Genomic DNA, 15,116 nt, shown 5'->3' with positions numbered 1-15,116 from the left:
TTTGCACAGCCAAAGAATCATACTCGTAAACTATTGCAGAACGGCGAAACAATAATAGGCGGATGTAGCGAAATGCTCTTCGAATTCTTACAAAAGAACAAAAATTTTCAGTCTATTCATCGAGAGCCGATGAAAGAAAATCGAGAGTAAATGTAAACGCAGAGTGCACTGCAGAAAAGACGTAATGTATTATATGAAGGCTCATAGATGACGGCAGACCTGCTTCAGCATTCCTATCATATTGCCCTTCCTGATTTAGGAGTCACTGCCATCAGCTAGTTTTCCTAACTGGGCACAGTGCTCGGCAAGGTCACCGCGGGTCCTTAAGGGTAACGGAGTGGATTCCAAGAGAAGACTAGCATAGCAGGGGGTGGTAGAAGGTTAGGTGGGCGGATGAGAATAAGAAGTTTGCGGGCCTACAGTGGGCGCAGCTGGAAAAGGACAGGGTTAATTGGAGAGACATGAGAGAGGCCTTTGCCCTACAGTGGGCGTAGTCATGGCTCATGATGATGATGACGTGACGTAGATAAATAAGCGAACGAGCACGGTTATGCAATTTAATTATACGCCTGTATGAAGCAACAAGCGAGACTAGACACCGTTGAAATTCTTTTTGCAATACGTGAGATGGCGATGGGTGGAGTTCAAGACAGTGCTTGAGTAGTGGCGAGACAAAGTTCGGAAATGGATGCTAAGACATTTGACGCTAGCTGTACGTCAAAAACAATGACCTGCTGGTTTTTATCTCTGCCGGATCATTTTCAAAGATCTGGCCGCCGATACCGTTCGTAATCTGAGCAGAATGTCGTGGTTTAATCCACTGTTTCAATACACACTTGCGATGCCATGTTTTTCGGCCATGCATACGCCCTAGAGCATTGTTACTAAACAAACCATTACGCGCTCATTTGATTGCGCTTGCCTTTCGTGCTGTAGCTTACGACGGCGACCAAGTGATCAACGTCAAATTCAAGCGGAGCCTTGTCCACCGGTAAGGCTTCCATGGTAAGGCTTTCATTGCTGCCGAGTGTCCAAGGCTGTCATGAAAGCTTGGCCGGACTACATTGTGGAGACGCCGCTGGATTATATTTTCGCTGTTTTTCGGCGCTCGCCTGCTTCTCGCCAAGGCAATCCTGATGTCACAGGCGCGGCGGAACTTACAGGCCCGCTGCTTATTTGTCTTGGCGGACGGAATTGCCCAACGAACTTTTATTTTTCATTTCTTCCCCCGGTCAGAGACTCCCCCCCCCCCCCTTTATTTTTTCGACTACATGGTTAGCTTCTTTTTATTATGGGTCATCTAGCCTCCATCCTGAATATGTTTCTTGCGGCTATTTTTCTTTTTTGTGCGCGCTGCTTTCCTGCCACGAAGCTTCGCTTTTCAACGCTCGATGTAGATCACTTGTTCTCGCATATGGATATGCGTGCTAGAAAAAGGGCCGCGTGTATTGCGCTCATAGCTGAGGTTGCCCGTTGTGTCCACTGCTATTCGCTCTGTACTCCAAAACTGCATGCGTATGAGCATTCTGAACCGTAATGCCTTTCGTGGTTTTATTAATTTGGGTAACGAGCTCAAGGTATTGCTTTATGCAAGTGATGTCGATCTCTTCTGCGCTTAAAAGCCAAGCATAGGTGAAGTTCGTTTAACGGGTGGTTTTGGGATCAATTTTGGGTGCACAGATTGGTTTTAGTTATGCGAAGTTTAACGATTCAAAGCGACTCAAGCTTTGGGGACGCCATAATGGAGGGCTCCAGATGTTTCGACCACCCGGGGTTCTTTAACGAGCAACTGACATCGCACAGTACACGGGCCTCTATAGAATTTCGCCTCCATCGAAATGCGACCACCGCGGCCGGGATGGAACCAGCGTCTTTGGGGTCAGCAGTCTGTCACCGTAACCATTGTGCCAACCCAGCGGCTAGGTTCACAAATTAATCATTCCAAGAGATGTGGTCTGTAGTACGGTGGGGGGGGGGGGGGGGGGGGGGGTTGTACACCTGCTCAGCATTCTGGCTGTGCATGGAGGCTTAAGTTGCTCAAATACCTGGGCGTGTCATTAATTGCCTATTAACATAGTGCACATTACTATAAAGAAGGCGTGACAACCCTAAAGCGTTACTCTCAGATTTTGTCTACAAATGTCTCTCGGTATTCAGCAGGATGACGGCTTGTAACCTGTATCTGGCCACCAATAGGTATTAGGTTATGCAAATTGTTCATTGTGCTAGACTTTGCATAAGCTGTTTCATGGAGTGTTTGCTACTTTCGTGTCGGATTCAACCTTTGAATCTATGAGACGTGATAACCTTATCCGGCCTGTCAATGCTGGTGGCCTTGGTTTAGTCCATCTTTACGTGCGGTAGCTTGTTTCGCGTCTAAGCTTTTGCGAGACACTTCACTCTACTTTGTTCTTCCGTTCTGCAAGTCATTTTAGTCGATATTTCTCCAAACCTTACTGTATATTTTATTATTTGTGACCGACCTTGTTTATGCGGGTTAATGCATAAGGTTTATTTCTTTTCCCATATTTTACTGGCTCGTTTTCTTCTGATTTCTTGTTTCCGGAATCGCGAAAACGGTTGTACTAAGATTTGATTTCTATACTTTTACCTCCGCCTATGGACCGCTCTATACATAGACATGTATTGATCTGTACATGAGAAATTGTGAGTATGCCAAATAGGAATAAGTTCACTGTATGAACATTCAGTAGGCTATGTGAACGGGATCGGATAACGCTATCGCATTCTACTATTAAACGCGAAGGTTAAGCGCCCCTCAAGTTATTGCACTAAGAGTGGGCCCTGTACGTAGAACATTATCTGACTGTAATAAAGGCCATGTTAAAAAAAAATAAAACGCGTGAATAGTGGAGCTGTTTTAGGCGCCACAGACGCTCAAGTTTGGGCATCTAAGAGGCCTAGTTTTCAAGCCGGGTGAAGAATATAATTCTTAAGGGAGTATTTTATTTTCGGCGGTTTCCTAGTGGTGTGGACGGATGAACGGACAAACATTTGCGAACATGGCAAGACGAAAACGTAGGAGGCAAATGTGTCGCTCTGTTAATATCTCTGTATCATCGAGTGTTACGTATTGCCGTGGTGCTACCAAACAAGCAGCAATAAATCCCTGCAACATGCAGGTCATTTGTTGCAAGCATAATCGAAATGAACTCGAAATGGAATAGTACGCAAGTAGACTTCTTTCTTACGGGTCTACAGTTGGGAGAAATTGCGTCAACTTGTAATAGTAGTCCAAGGCGTAAATTTCTATAGTTTCGTCACTGGTCAACGTGACGTTTGCCATAGAGAACTCCTTGTTTAGCAAATTATGAAGAGGGAACTGAAACGAACGAGAAATTTAATTATGAAACAACACATAAATAAATCCTAAACCAATTATTGCGAACATAATATTATTGAAGACAAGTCTAAAACGAGTTCGCCATCACCTAATCCTTGCAACTGCTGGTTTTTTAAATGAATATGAAAAGGTACTAGTGAGGTAAGTGTACATGCTGCAATGCAGAGGTCATAACTGCCTGTAACAACCTTTGATCTTGGCGAGTTAACACATCGGTCCGACACTTTTAGCGGCATGGTCCTCTGAGGCGTGCAGCGCCCACAGAAGGAGAGTAAAGTAAGCTCCAATTTCTTCTTGTGCTTAGGTGCTCACCCATCTTTTTTAGTTGTCCCCAGAACACATGCCGTTACAGCGATGCCTATATTCATGAACGCCGAAACTACAGACAGTACCTTATTGCTCATCAAGGCCACAAAAGGGAAGTGATAAGGGGACTGAGAATAGGATAGATTGAACTAGGCTCTAACCACTAAATTATGAACTGTGAAATGACGGTGTCTATAAAGGAGGAGGAGGAGGTAGAGGTATCTATGAAGGGGACAGTATATAACCAATGTATCCTGCCATTGCTCACAGATGACGGCGAAACCTTGGAGGTATGAACGGTGACATATTCGATGATAACGTCAGACAGAATCGTATGCCAAAAACATGCTTTGGTGTTAGGTCTTACTATAGTTCAGTTTATTCAAGCCTGCGATTTAAGAGTTTTGCGTCACCGGACGCCCCGCAGCTGCCCCTGATTCAATAAGGACCAGATGAGACACAAAAATCCAAAGGCTCGCTGGCTTCGCACGCTGCCACTCGATGTGCATAATGCCGTATTATGCATAAACTTGAGAAACGTGAGCTTTATCGACCGCTTTCAGCTAAGTAACCCTCAGGTCCTTGATATCCCAGCATCCAGAAGTGATCTTGGAAAGCCATATGGGTGGTGGTTATATGTACCCGAATTTCTAACGAGGAAATCGAGGTCGAAATGATGCAATGATTGCCCTCAGGTGTATGCAAGATGTGCGAACTTAAAGAAAAAAATCAGTCTCATCTTTCAGTTGGAGCACCTTTGTAGCATATACCCATTCTGAAGAGTACCGAGTTAACCAATAAAAATTGGGTTTGTGGAATTGGTTTTGAATTTATTTTAAAATATCGCCATTCGCAAAATCTTAAAGTATATCAAATTATGACTCATGTAAATGCTTAATTTGTTTATCACTGTATTCATTGTGAGGGTGAATAGGCAATGGCACCTGCAGGAAAGCATCGACATTAGCTGTTTTCTACAATGCTGAACATAAGTGGCCGAGTTCACTACGGCCAAGCACCGAGCAAAACATTTTCGATAGCAAATTCAAGGAATATTTTAATTTAGTACTTACACTCGAGAAATTTTCTTGAAGGGCGCGGATGGTAGTGTTGACATATATTTGAGAAAGGTCCCACCTTTCATCGGAGCCTGTGGTGAGCTGTAGACGTTGAGTGAATACAACATTTCTTTAATTCCCACTAGCGCACCTCTAAACCAGGTGTGTATACGCGGTGCGGCACACAACGTTATCAAACAGCGTAAAAAAATGACACATAATGTCGGAACTAAGCTGGAACACTATATTTACCAGACCCATCAACCAAGGCATAGTTTCGCTTGTAATCTTCATAGTGAATTTGTTGAGATTACCTAACGCTCTTGGAAATCACGGAAGATAATGATTCAGTAAAAAAGTAGTTGAGTTCAAAAAATATAAAATTGGTGCCATCATTTAAACCTAAATTTATTTACAAAGCTTACACTGCTCTCTAATGCGATATCAGGAATTTGGAAGAGTTCTAAGCTAGCGGCACTAAGTCTTGAAAACCTGTAGTGCTTCAATGGGAGAAGTCAAGTAGTTTTGTATATATAATTGTAGAAATACCGGACGAGTTCTCCCACAGGGTTTATGTTCTAGGCAATCCCCCGCATATGTCAAAGGCACCGGCGTCTTGATGTCCCGTCTAACATTTGCTCTAAATTTATTAAGAATTTAAGCAATAGGTGTCTGTGGACACAACCAAAATTTACAGTACTTTTGTATGATATAAGGACGATTTATAGAGAATCTATCGCTCGAATTGCTTTTTTGAGCGGCTTAAAATAAAACAGGGGCTGAATTTTCTATTGCTCAATGCAGAGTTTGTTGGAAGAAACAAACCAATTTCCAAAACATCTTTAGAACACGGTAACCGCACCTCACGCCGTAGGGATATAAGGAAATGTGTGCACACTGACTTTTACGGCGTGTAGAGGCCGAGTGCTCTAATGCTTTAACGTACAAGTAAACAGGTCTTCAGATCAAACCTGCGCTGACGCCTTGTGTATTTTAGTACGCCAGCATTAGAACTCCCATGTCAGAAAAATCTGTCCGTCCGACTGAAGCCTCGGTTCGCAGGTGGCAAAGTGGAGAGAGAATTTCCTCTCCGCTTTCAGAGTACAGGGAAATTGAGAAGGAAGACGACTATAGGGTAAGGTATAGAAAAGTGGAGAGGGAAATCTCTACATTTTCAGGGGAAAGGAAAAGTTTGGGAGAAAGACGAAGACAAGGTGGGAGGGGACGGGTGGTGGGTAGGAGAAAGTGGAGAGGGGGTATGGCGTGTTGCACTGTGATTACCCGATTACACCGCGAGATTAGAGCGGCGGTACGGAGTGTTACATAATGATTGACCCATTGAATCACTTCACCCGCACGCACGATCTCAACCCCTCCGCAGCAGTGGCTGCTCCGACCAGGGGGAGCACTAATTCCTAATGCACACTCTGCTGCACGAATGGCATTGATCACCTGTAATTTTTTGTTTGAAGAAATGTACAGCCGTTAGTTTCTGGTTATGTAGCACATGATGGTCAAACCAATAAAATAGACCGCTGTCCCGGATTCTGGGTAAAGGAAAGCACGCAAAACACCAGGAGCCGCATGAATACTATCGCTAGCGCGCAATTTGGAAGAAATGCCAATGACTATTTTATAGAATTGATGTCCGGCGCGGGAACAAAACAGCATTAGTGGCGCGAACCCCGCGAATTCAGCATATCTTCCGGGGTGTTCCACCGTTTGGTGGACCTGCGTCTACAGCTGCTTTCAGACCTTAAAAAAATATATACTAAGATAAAGTGCAATATTTGACAATATTAATCTGCGCAGCTGCTTACCGCGGCAGACATGGTATGTCATGATACACCAGTGAAACATCATTAAGTGTGGTGCAGAAAAAGAGATAGAGGAAGGCTGAAACAATCTTTCTACGTCAAAAATGGCAGTTGGAGGCATTTAGCAAATAAAGTGACGTAAAGAGAGCCTGCGAGTTCATTAGGTCAATACACTAGTGAAAGTAGGTGCGTTCGAGCCGAGCGACAGTGCTGGTCTGCATCTAGTTGTTCTGGGTGGATTCAAAGTTATATGAAGCCAAAGTGCGCCTTCTCATGCGCATTTACTGATCGAGAGGCTCCCAGGCGTCTTCTTTAGGTTTGACATTTTCATCTGCATTCCTATGTATTGCTATGCGCGTTCTCTAAACTACAGCTTTTTAAGAGCGACATATACCTGCCTCTAATAGCATTTTACTAATTCGTTGCGTAACACGGGGACACACAAAGACGGGGAAGTGCGGTGAGTTTCTGAATATTTGTTTTCGTGATTAAAATTATTCTGAGGGTAATTTCCTGGTCTGTACGTATCTCAAAGCACATGCTCTTTCTGAAGAACTCAAGAAACGTTCTTGCATTATAAAAACAAAAATGCCTGCCTTGAAGTTCGCAATAGAGAAATTCCTAGGTTCCTCTTCTTCCCTCTTGCAGCTAACTTGTTGATGGGTTTCTTCCGTACTAGTTTCCCCCGTTCCCTCTGCAGCTCTATGCTCATTCGATATCTTACCATTCTATGGCCACTACACCTCACCTAGCCGACCGTCTTCATGTCCTGCACGATGCCAGTGTGAGCACATGGTATGAAAATTATTTCATTTTAGTATCTTCATTCAGCCTCTTCCACATGCACTTCCGGTGCTCTCGTTTGCGAAAAAATGTTCTCATGATCCTAATTTTTCTTGTTCTTTGAGCTTCTCTATTAAATCCCCTCCTCCCTGCAATTAGTACACTGGTCAAAATAATGTGAAAGGAAATCATTTACAAACATGCAGTCAGTGATTACTCCAGAAACATGAGTGGGAATATTTTTCTTTTTCAATAACAATTCTCAACGTTCTGGGTTCTTTTAAAGCCTTTTTTCATGTCGGTAGGTAAGTAGTATTATATTTTTTAGACTGAGAATGCCTTGATAGCTTTTGTATTGTTCGTGTCTATACATGCGTACTATTTTTTGAAGACATACATGAGTAACAGCCCCCCACTTCGACAACGTGTTTTTGCAGCACATAGATCATGCTCCTACTTACCGAATACGTCTGTTACACCTGCTTCGGCGGAATATAATTTGTAAAAAGGACTTTTGCGCTCTCTTTTCCGCTCATTTTTGCGCGAGGATTTGCCACTCCGAAGCATGGCCAAAGAATTAGTGCCTAAAAGTTGTAACTTTGTCGTCACTTTGCGCTACGAAGTATGCATTTTCCTACTCAAAGCATAAAACGGTAAGAAATGGGGATATGGTGACAGTTTTCTAGACCATTTTTTGGTGCGCACCTCTTCATACATTCCATTTCTTGCCGTGGTGACTGTATTTAAACTCAACAACCTGCCCTTGCACAGGCGAACAGCGTAGCTTAGCTACTAACCTTGCTCCATGATTTTTTTTTTACACGAAGCTGCTCTCGTACACAAGTAACGGCTTCAGCGCTGTAGGTGTGTACTCTTTCATACATGTGCGCCCAACCTGCTCAGTGGTTGAATTTGCCGTGAGTAGGCGGTACTAAGTGCAACTCAGGTCGCCGCTGACATGAACCTCGGGATCTTCTTACGGGAAACGTCTGTCTTTACTTGGGCATGAAAATGTCGGACGGCAGATCAATATGGGAATTAAAATCCTTCACCATTTCTGGTCCTTTGGTTTCAACAGACATTCAAAATTTCTTATTTATATGGGTTTGTGAAGAGAAAACGTTTTTCACGCGATTACTGGTGTAATCGGGTTTGTATGATTGCATGTTACACGAACTGAAGGTTTAAACAAATGACTTTGCCACTTCTGCCTTAAATTGACGAAGAAACGGACCAACTCACAGTACAGAGATGTTTTCTTACATTGGCCAACTGTTGCTCAAAATTTAGTACGGCGCCCGCAACTTGATCCAATTCCGAATGCGAGGCGTTTGGTTTCACAAACTTTATAGCTTCTTTAATGATCTCCTTGTAGGCGTCCGCTATTGCTTTAAAATTTCCATCGCTGCTGTTTAAATTTAGGAGCGTATCTCTTTCCAGGAGTTGAAAACCGATTTGGTCGACCTGAAAAAAGGGAAAGAAAATAAGAATGTCGTGGACGAGAAATTTGCAGTGCTTTAAGTAGTATACTGCACACTGATTTTCGGCATTAGCGTTCATTGTACAGCAAATAATCCACGAGAAAAAGAACGATAGGGCATTAAAACTGTTAGAAGGTTTTGCAATAATTTGTAGGACCCTGTGACATTAAGGCAGTTGTGACAAGCTGACATAGTAATTTTAATCCATAAAGGTGGTCGTTAAGCAAGAATTTTGACAGGAGGCAGTAAATTACAAAGTATTTTTGATCTTACTATAACAAAGTACTGCACAGACAATATTGGCAGTTGTTGTGTTTGACCTTCTCTAGGGAACACTTCGATTTTTCTCCCAGTGGACGTTGGCATAGAAATGACACCAAAAATTTCCACAGAGCGATAAAGGCAACTGTATCTCACTATACGGTAACAAAAAGTTGCTTCGTTTTTGAAATTATTTACAAAGATAAAATTACGAACGGTCAAAAACACTTTGTGTGTATGGGCGCCATTACAACTTACTATTACCTGAATAGCGTTGGTTTCAGAGTCTTGCACGCTTTTTCCTACGTAGAACTCAAGAACGGGATGGATTCCAGTTTTGAGTAAAACTTCCGTGTAGTTTGTGAGCGTTTGCTTCGCTACGGTGGCGTTAGCAGTAATTGGCCATCCATCAAGACCGGAGGTCTCCAATATGTTGATCATATCAGTAGGCTCGTCTTCCTCAGTCTGAAAAGCTTACGTACCAGATAGGTGTTTTAGGAACGCATACAAACGTGCTTAACGTACAATGTGCAAAGTACAAGAAAAGCGCCAGGGGAGAGATAATTCCCACCAATATATAATGCAGGTCTGCGCCAGTGAAGTATTTCTGTCGCTCTCTCGATGAATTTGGGCAGTTTTCTCTCGGTATCACCCGAGGCTTGCTTTCTAGGTAAAATGCCAGTGTCGTGCCGAGGGCGCACAGGCATAGGATAGACTGTGGACACCGTGCCAGAGTTTCTATGGCTGAGTTAACTCCGTTGGGTGACCGCTGGTCTGGGATATTCGCGGACAGACAGCGGCGTTCAGTTCGGGGCTTTTCTGTGTGTGGTAGTTGTAATATTTTGTTCACTTCGGCTTCATGCGTCTAATGGCGTAGAAATGCTCAAACCACTGTACCTGCTAGGAGTGATATATGTTGCCAGTATGTACAACAAAACGCAATGACTGACGAAGGACGAGTATATATCAGATCTCCTCAGACAACCAATGAGGAAGTATTAAGGAAGAAATATGTGACATTACCGATATACTGTACAGTTTTTATGGCGACCCAGGCCCAGGTGGAGCCTGTTATATACCTTACAACCATGGAGTTCTGAAAGGGCTTACTCGACAGCAGATAGGGGCAGCTTGTCAATCTTCAATTTGCCAACGTGCTCTCCTACCTCAACTAAAATTGGCACATAGTGTTTAATTCTAACCTGTTGATGGCGCTAGTATAAACACAGTCGCACCAGTCGCTACATTGCCCAATACGACCTCTCACACAAACTTTGACTATTATTTCGGTAACACAGAAGGTTCTCGCCCTATTATCTTTAAATAAAGAATTAACCTCTTTGGATGTTAATTTTTCCTTTTCCCAGCTATGCTGCAGGAACTTTTTCACATGAGAATATTTCACACATCTTATCCGCGAACTTCGTTCTCACATTACTATGCTTATGTTCACGGCTGGGGTCTTATTCAATTGAAATATGGGGAAGATTACTTCTGTTTACAAGAAAGACGAGTTTTCATTACTGGAAAGTTATCTACTGATTTGCGTGATCCCCTTTTTGGAAAGTAGCTGATAAACTAATTGAAAATAGATTATAAAAATATCTAAATAATTGTAGTGTGCGATGCCAGTGCACGTTAAAGAAACCCAGAAACTCGAAATTTCCGCAGCCCTTCCCTACGCCATCCCTCATAGCCTGAGCCGCTTTGGGACGTTACACCCCCCTAAACCATAGACCAGAACAATATCTGAACGAATTCAGCTTCCTGTCTTTCTTCCAATTGGGCTGTGGCAGCTTTTTTTTGCGTAGTTTGCCCAAATTACATTACAGATAAATAGAAATTTGTGATGACGAAATAACATTTGTTCTATTTTTGTAGGTTTACTGAAATATTTTGCTGCAATTATTCACAAAGTGTAAATTTTTAGACTAGAAGCGGTTTAGACTAGAAGACCTCTACATTTGCTAAAAAGATAGCTACGTGACATCGCTCTGATTGCAAATATTTGTGACATTCATTCAGACGTCCATGATACTAACACAGGCGCGCCAGAAGGCTGCACCCTCGTCTCCCAATTTCTTACTGTTCTTTATCAGTGATTTACTCAAATTACATCTTACATTGAATTGTACTATATAGCACAATTTATAATACAAATAAAAGTACCGTTACTCTTGCTTCTAAAGTTTACGATTACCTAGCTGACATAATATCTTGTCATAAAATATGCTTCAAATTACCCCATCAAAGACCAAGTTTTTGGCATTTTTTTTTACGCTAAAGAATGCTGGAAGCCACTTTGCTCATCTCACTTGGTGAACACCTCATGTCGGAAATTGATTTTTCCTAATTTGCTGGTCTAGAATTAGCGTCAATTTTACTTTGACTCCCTGATTTCAAAGATAAAAAATTGAACGCTACGTGATACACAACTGTATTTCTCCGAGTACGCGTTTATTCCTCTGTCATTAGTAGTTTTTATTTTCCACCGTACATAAGGGATATGAAGGCGGCAAGAAATGATGTGATCGCAGGCATCTTGACCAGCACATAGCCCCTGGTTTATTTATTTTTGGCAGAAGCAACATATAAAAATATGCAGAAATGTGGCGCAGTAAGTATAATGTAATACAAACGGGGTTCATATTGAGTTTTAAACATAAACTAATTCTAAGGACAACACAAACCGCGGAATACCGTGAAGTCACGTTGAAAAGGAAACCATTGCAATAGCGTCAATGTACTTCGAACTGACCCCGCTGCACGTTATTACACGGGCTGCTAGAAAATTACAAATAATACTCCCCTCATAGCAATGCAAACAATTCAAGATGGTGCATCCGTTCTTCCCTCCGGCGTTGACAGACGCCTTTTGCTCTGCGCATCGATCGCAATTGCCAGTCCTTCGACGACGTGCGAAAAGTGGTGTTGTAGAAGGGAAATGGCGCAGCAACAGTCTCACGTATCTCTGTGGACACCCGAACTGTGCCGTAAGGGAAGGCATAAAGGAGGCACTGAGAGAAGAAAGGAAGAAAGAGGTGCCGTAGTGGAGGACTACGGAATAATTTTGACCACCTGGGTATATCTAACATGCGCCTTTTGCGTTTTGCCTCCATCGAAAGGCGGCCGTCACGGTCGGGTTAGAACCCGGGTACTCCGGCAGAGTAGCCGAGCGCATTAACCACTTAGCCAACTCGGCGGCTCCAGACGACGTGCGACCCTTGTGTGGTGTGGGAACGAATGGTAACAGTGCTGGCTGTGCTCTCACCATGCTGGGTACGCCGCTTCATCAAGCAGCAAACGTGGCTACGGCGTGAAGAAAGGGGAACGAGAGTTCGTGTTCCATTCCCCTCCTAGCAACCTCCTGTTCCTCGCAAAAATAAGCACGGCCAGGGAACAGCGTTGTAGTTACTATTCATTACGCATCCCTGCAGCGGTGAGGGAGCAAGAGCGCGCTTTACATTTTCTGCAATGATAACTTCATTTTCCTCGTCACGAAGAAGGAGAGTCCCATGATTTGATGCTGAGGAAAGGCGAACGCCACTGTTTCGCGGAATATCGCTCTAATGGCTGGTGCTGTAAAAGTTAGGCACCCGAGAACCGAGAGCCAGTCGCACATGTCATCAGACGGCTATATCTTTCCTCTTCAGCAGAGGATGTCGTACTAAAGAGCAAGGGCTTACATATCGCAGGAGATTCCTACTTGCGCGTTTCAGATTACACTGCTGCAGCACCACAACAGCAATGCGCTCCTTCAGCCACGATTGATCAATTTGATTGATTCCCTATTCGCTCTACAGGAACTCTGTGAAACAGTCTGTGCTTCTGCGTGTTTTTCTTCGCTGGAAACGATTTGATCAACCTACTGTATACACTTCACAACCTTCCCCCTGCTATAACCAATAACACAGGACCCAGCGTCGTCCTGTGTTCCTGTTCTTTGTCTCCGTCTTTTGCGCTGGCTTTCTTTCTGAAATCATGTACCAACTCGCCCAGCTCACCACTCTACCCGAAGCCCACTCAGCCCTGTAGAACCTTGATTAGGTGTGGAAGAAAAGAAGACGTTCTTGAGTCTTGAGCTTGTGCGCGTAGGCAATCCCACTGTTTAATTGAGGTCGTGCGTGCGGCTCATTGTATTAAACCTTCATGTATGTACTTCTTATGCTCTTACAGTCACTTCTCGTTCACGAAGATTAAAGTTTTCTCTATATTAAGTTTCTCTCTCTCCCGTTCCCCAAGTGTGGTGTTCATGGCAAGATACGTTTTCCCAGCCAACTTTCGTGCCCTCCCAAATGTCCCAAGTAGCTTTCCTTCGCTCTTACTGTGAAGTTGGGCTAAAAACTCTACCGTTACATTAGAACCTTTCCGTTTTAATATTCACGATAATAATTAGGGTCAAAAGGTTCACTTACCCATGCAGGAATTATACGCAGCGGCTAGCTTGTCTGTGATGTTCTGGCTGACATTGCCAGGAGCCATACTTTCTAGGATACCTAAAGAAAAAATACACGCCGCAATACGTAGTTCAAACATAGTCTGTATTGTTCTTTCACTTTTATTTTATTTACCTTCAGCATAATATCTTATTATACAGAGCAAAGGGACTAGAAAAAAAATCTCGCTTACTTATAAAGAATAAACAAATCCTGAAAGCTAGAAAACTCTTACATGATGACTTCTGCTTCCAAGGAAGTAGCAAATGTGATAGCGGTCTTTAATATATTCAGAACACTTACGCTTGCTTGCAAACATTTAGAACTTTCCTTGGCGATAGGTCATTGGATAAACTAGGAAATTGTGACGATGTCTTCGACACCATTTTCAAGACTGTCCTCGTCCTGAAAAGCTGCTCCCAGCTGAACGCTTTTCTTGTCTCACAGTTTCATTGCCTGAGTTCTACACGCAAAACAAAACAAACAAAACAATGGAGCGAAGAGATTTTTTCCTCCATTTTTCCTGTTTTTTTTTGTTAGCGCAATTCTTATGCAGCCAGAAGCTTCTCCAAATGTGCCTACTATTTCATTGTTCACCGTACGTTATACTACCTGGAATTATTTTAGTCCGATTGCACCATCAATGATAAATTGAACATTGTCAGTGCCCAATTAGCGACATTACTTGTTTTTTTTTCGTATGAAGGAACGCATTTTTCGAAACACACGAAGAACAAACACATTCTAAAGATTTATTTGTTAAAGTGAATATCTCCACACGCGCACATATGTGCACACATAAAGACAGGTGTGTGCTTATTCGCACATTGTCTTTTGCCTTTGAAGGAACTTAAAAGGTCTGCTAGTTAGAACATCTTAAATAAAATAGGCAAGGTATATATTGAAGATTATTTTCGCGATCTGGACACTTCACGACTTCAGGCCATAAATAAAGATGTTCGGAATTCGCTCTTGGCCAATCCTCCGTCTTGGGTATGTGGCCTCTCAATAGAGCCCGATAATAACAACTACATTCAGATGTAGTTTTCAGTCTCCCCAAAAATCTCAAAAACCCAATGCTGATCTCTCTCTCTCTCTCTCTCTCTCTGCCAAATGCCCAGATCTTGAGTTATGGAAAATAAGCAATTGTTAGGCGACATTTCAGTAGTGTAAAGCTCTCATGCGGTGCACAATTATATCTTTTATAGTTTATAATTGCAAACAATATAAAGAAGCGTCTTACTTTTCAAGTTCTCCAGCAGTTCGTCGGCAAGCTTCTCGATTAGGCCGTAGGAAGCCCTGTGTGCCGGTATCGCATGGTTCTTTTCCCATCCCCCACATGCGTACGCATAAAAGTCCACACAGGGGTCGACAGATGTGTTGAGGGAGTCGTTAATCTGCTTAGCTGCAAAGAAAATATCAATATTCATTATCCTGTCTGCCAGTGTCCTTCAGTCACAGTTGCTTGACAGTATTCACACTGCAGGGTGTCCCAGGTGACGCCCTGTGAAGCAGTATTTCTGAATCGCACCTAAAGCAATCAGAAGTGTTTTTTGAGGAATAGTAATTTACTTTGTTAACTGATAAAATCACAACGCTTTAAGTTGCTA

Source organism: Amblyomma americanum, chromosome 7 (genome assembly GCF_052857255.1).
Source record: "Amblyomma americanum isolate KBUSLIRL-KWMA chromosome 7, ASM5285725v1, whole genome shotgun sequence".
NCBI lineage: Eukaryota > Metazoa > Arthropoda > Arachnida > Ixodida > Ixodidae > Amblyomma > Amblyomma americanum.
The sequence above is the reverse complement of the archived record's forward strand: the minus strand, read 5'-3'. Positions refer to the sequence as shown.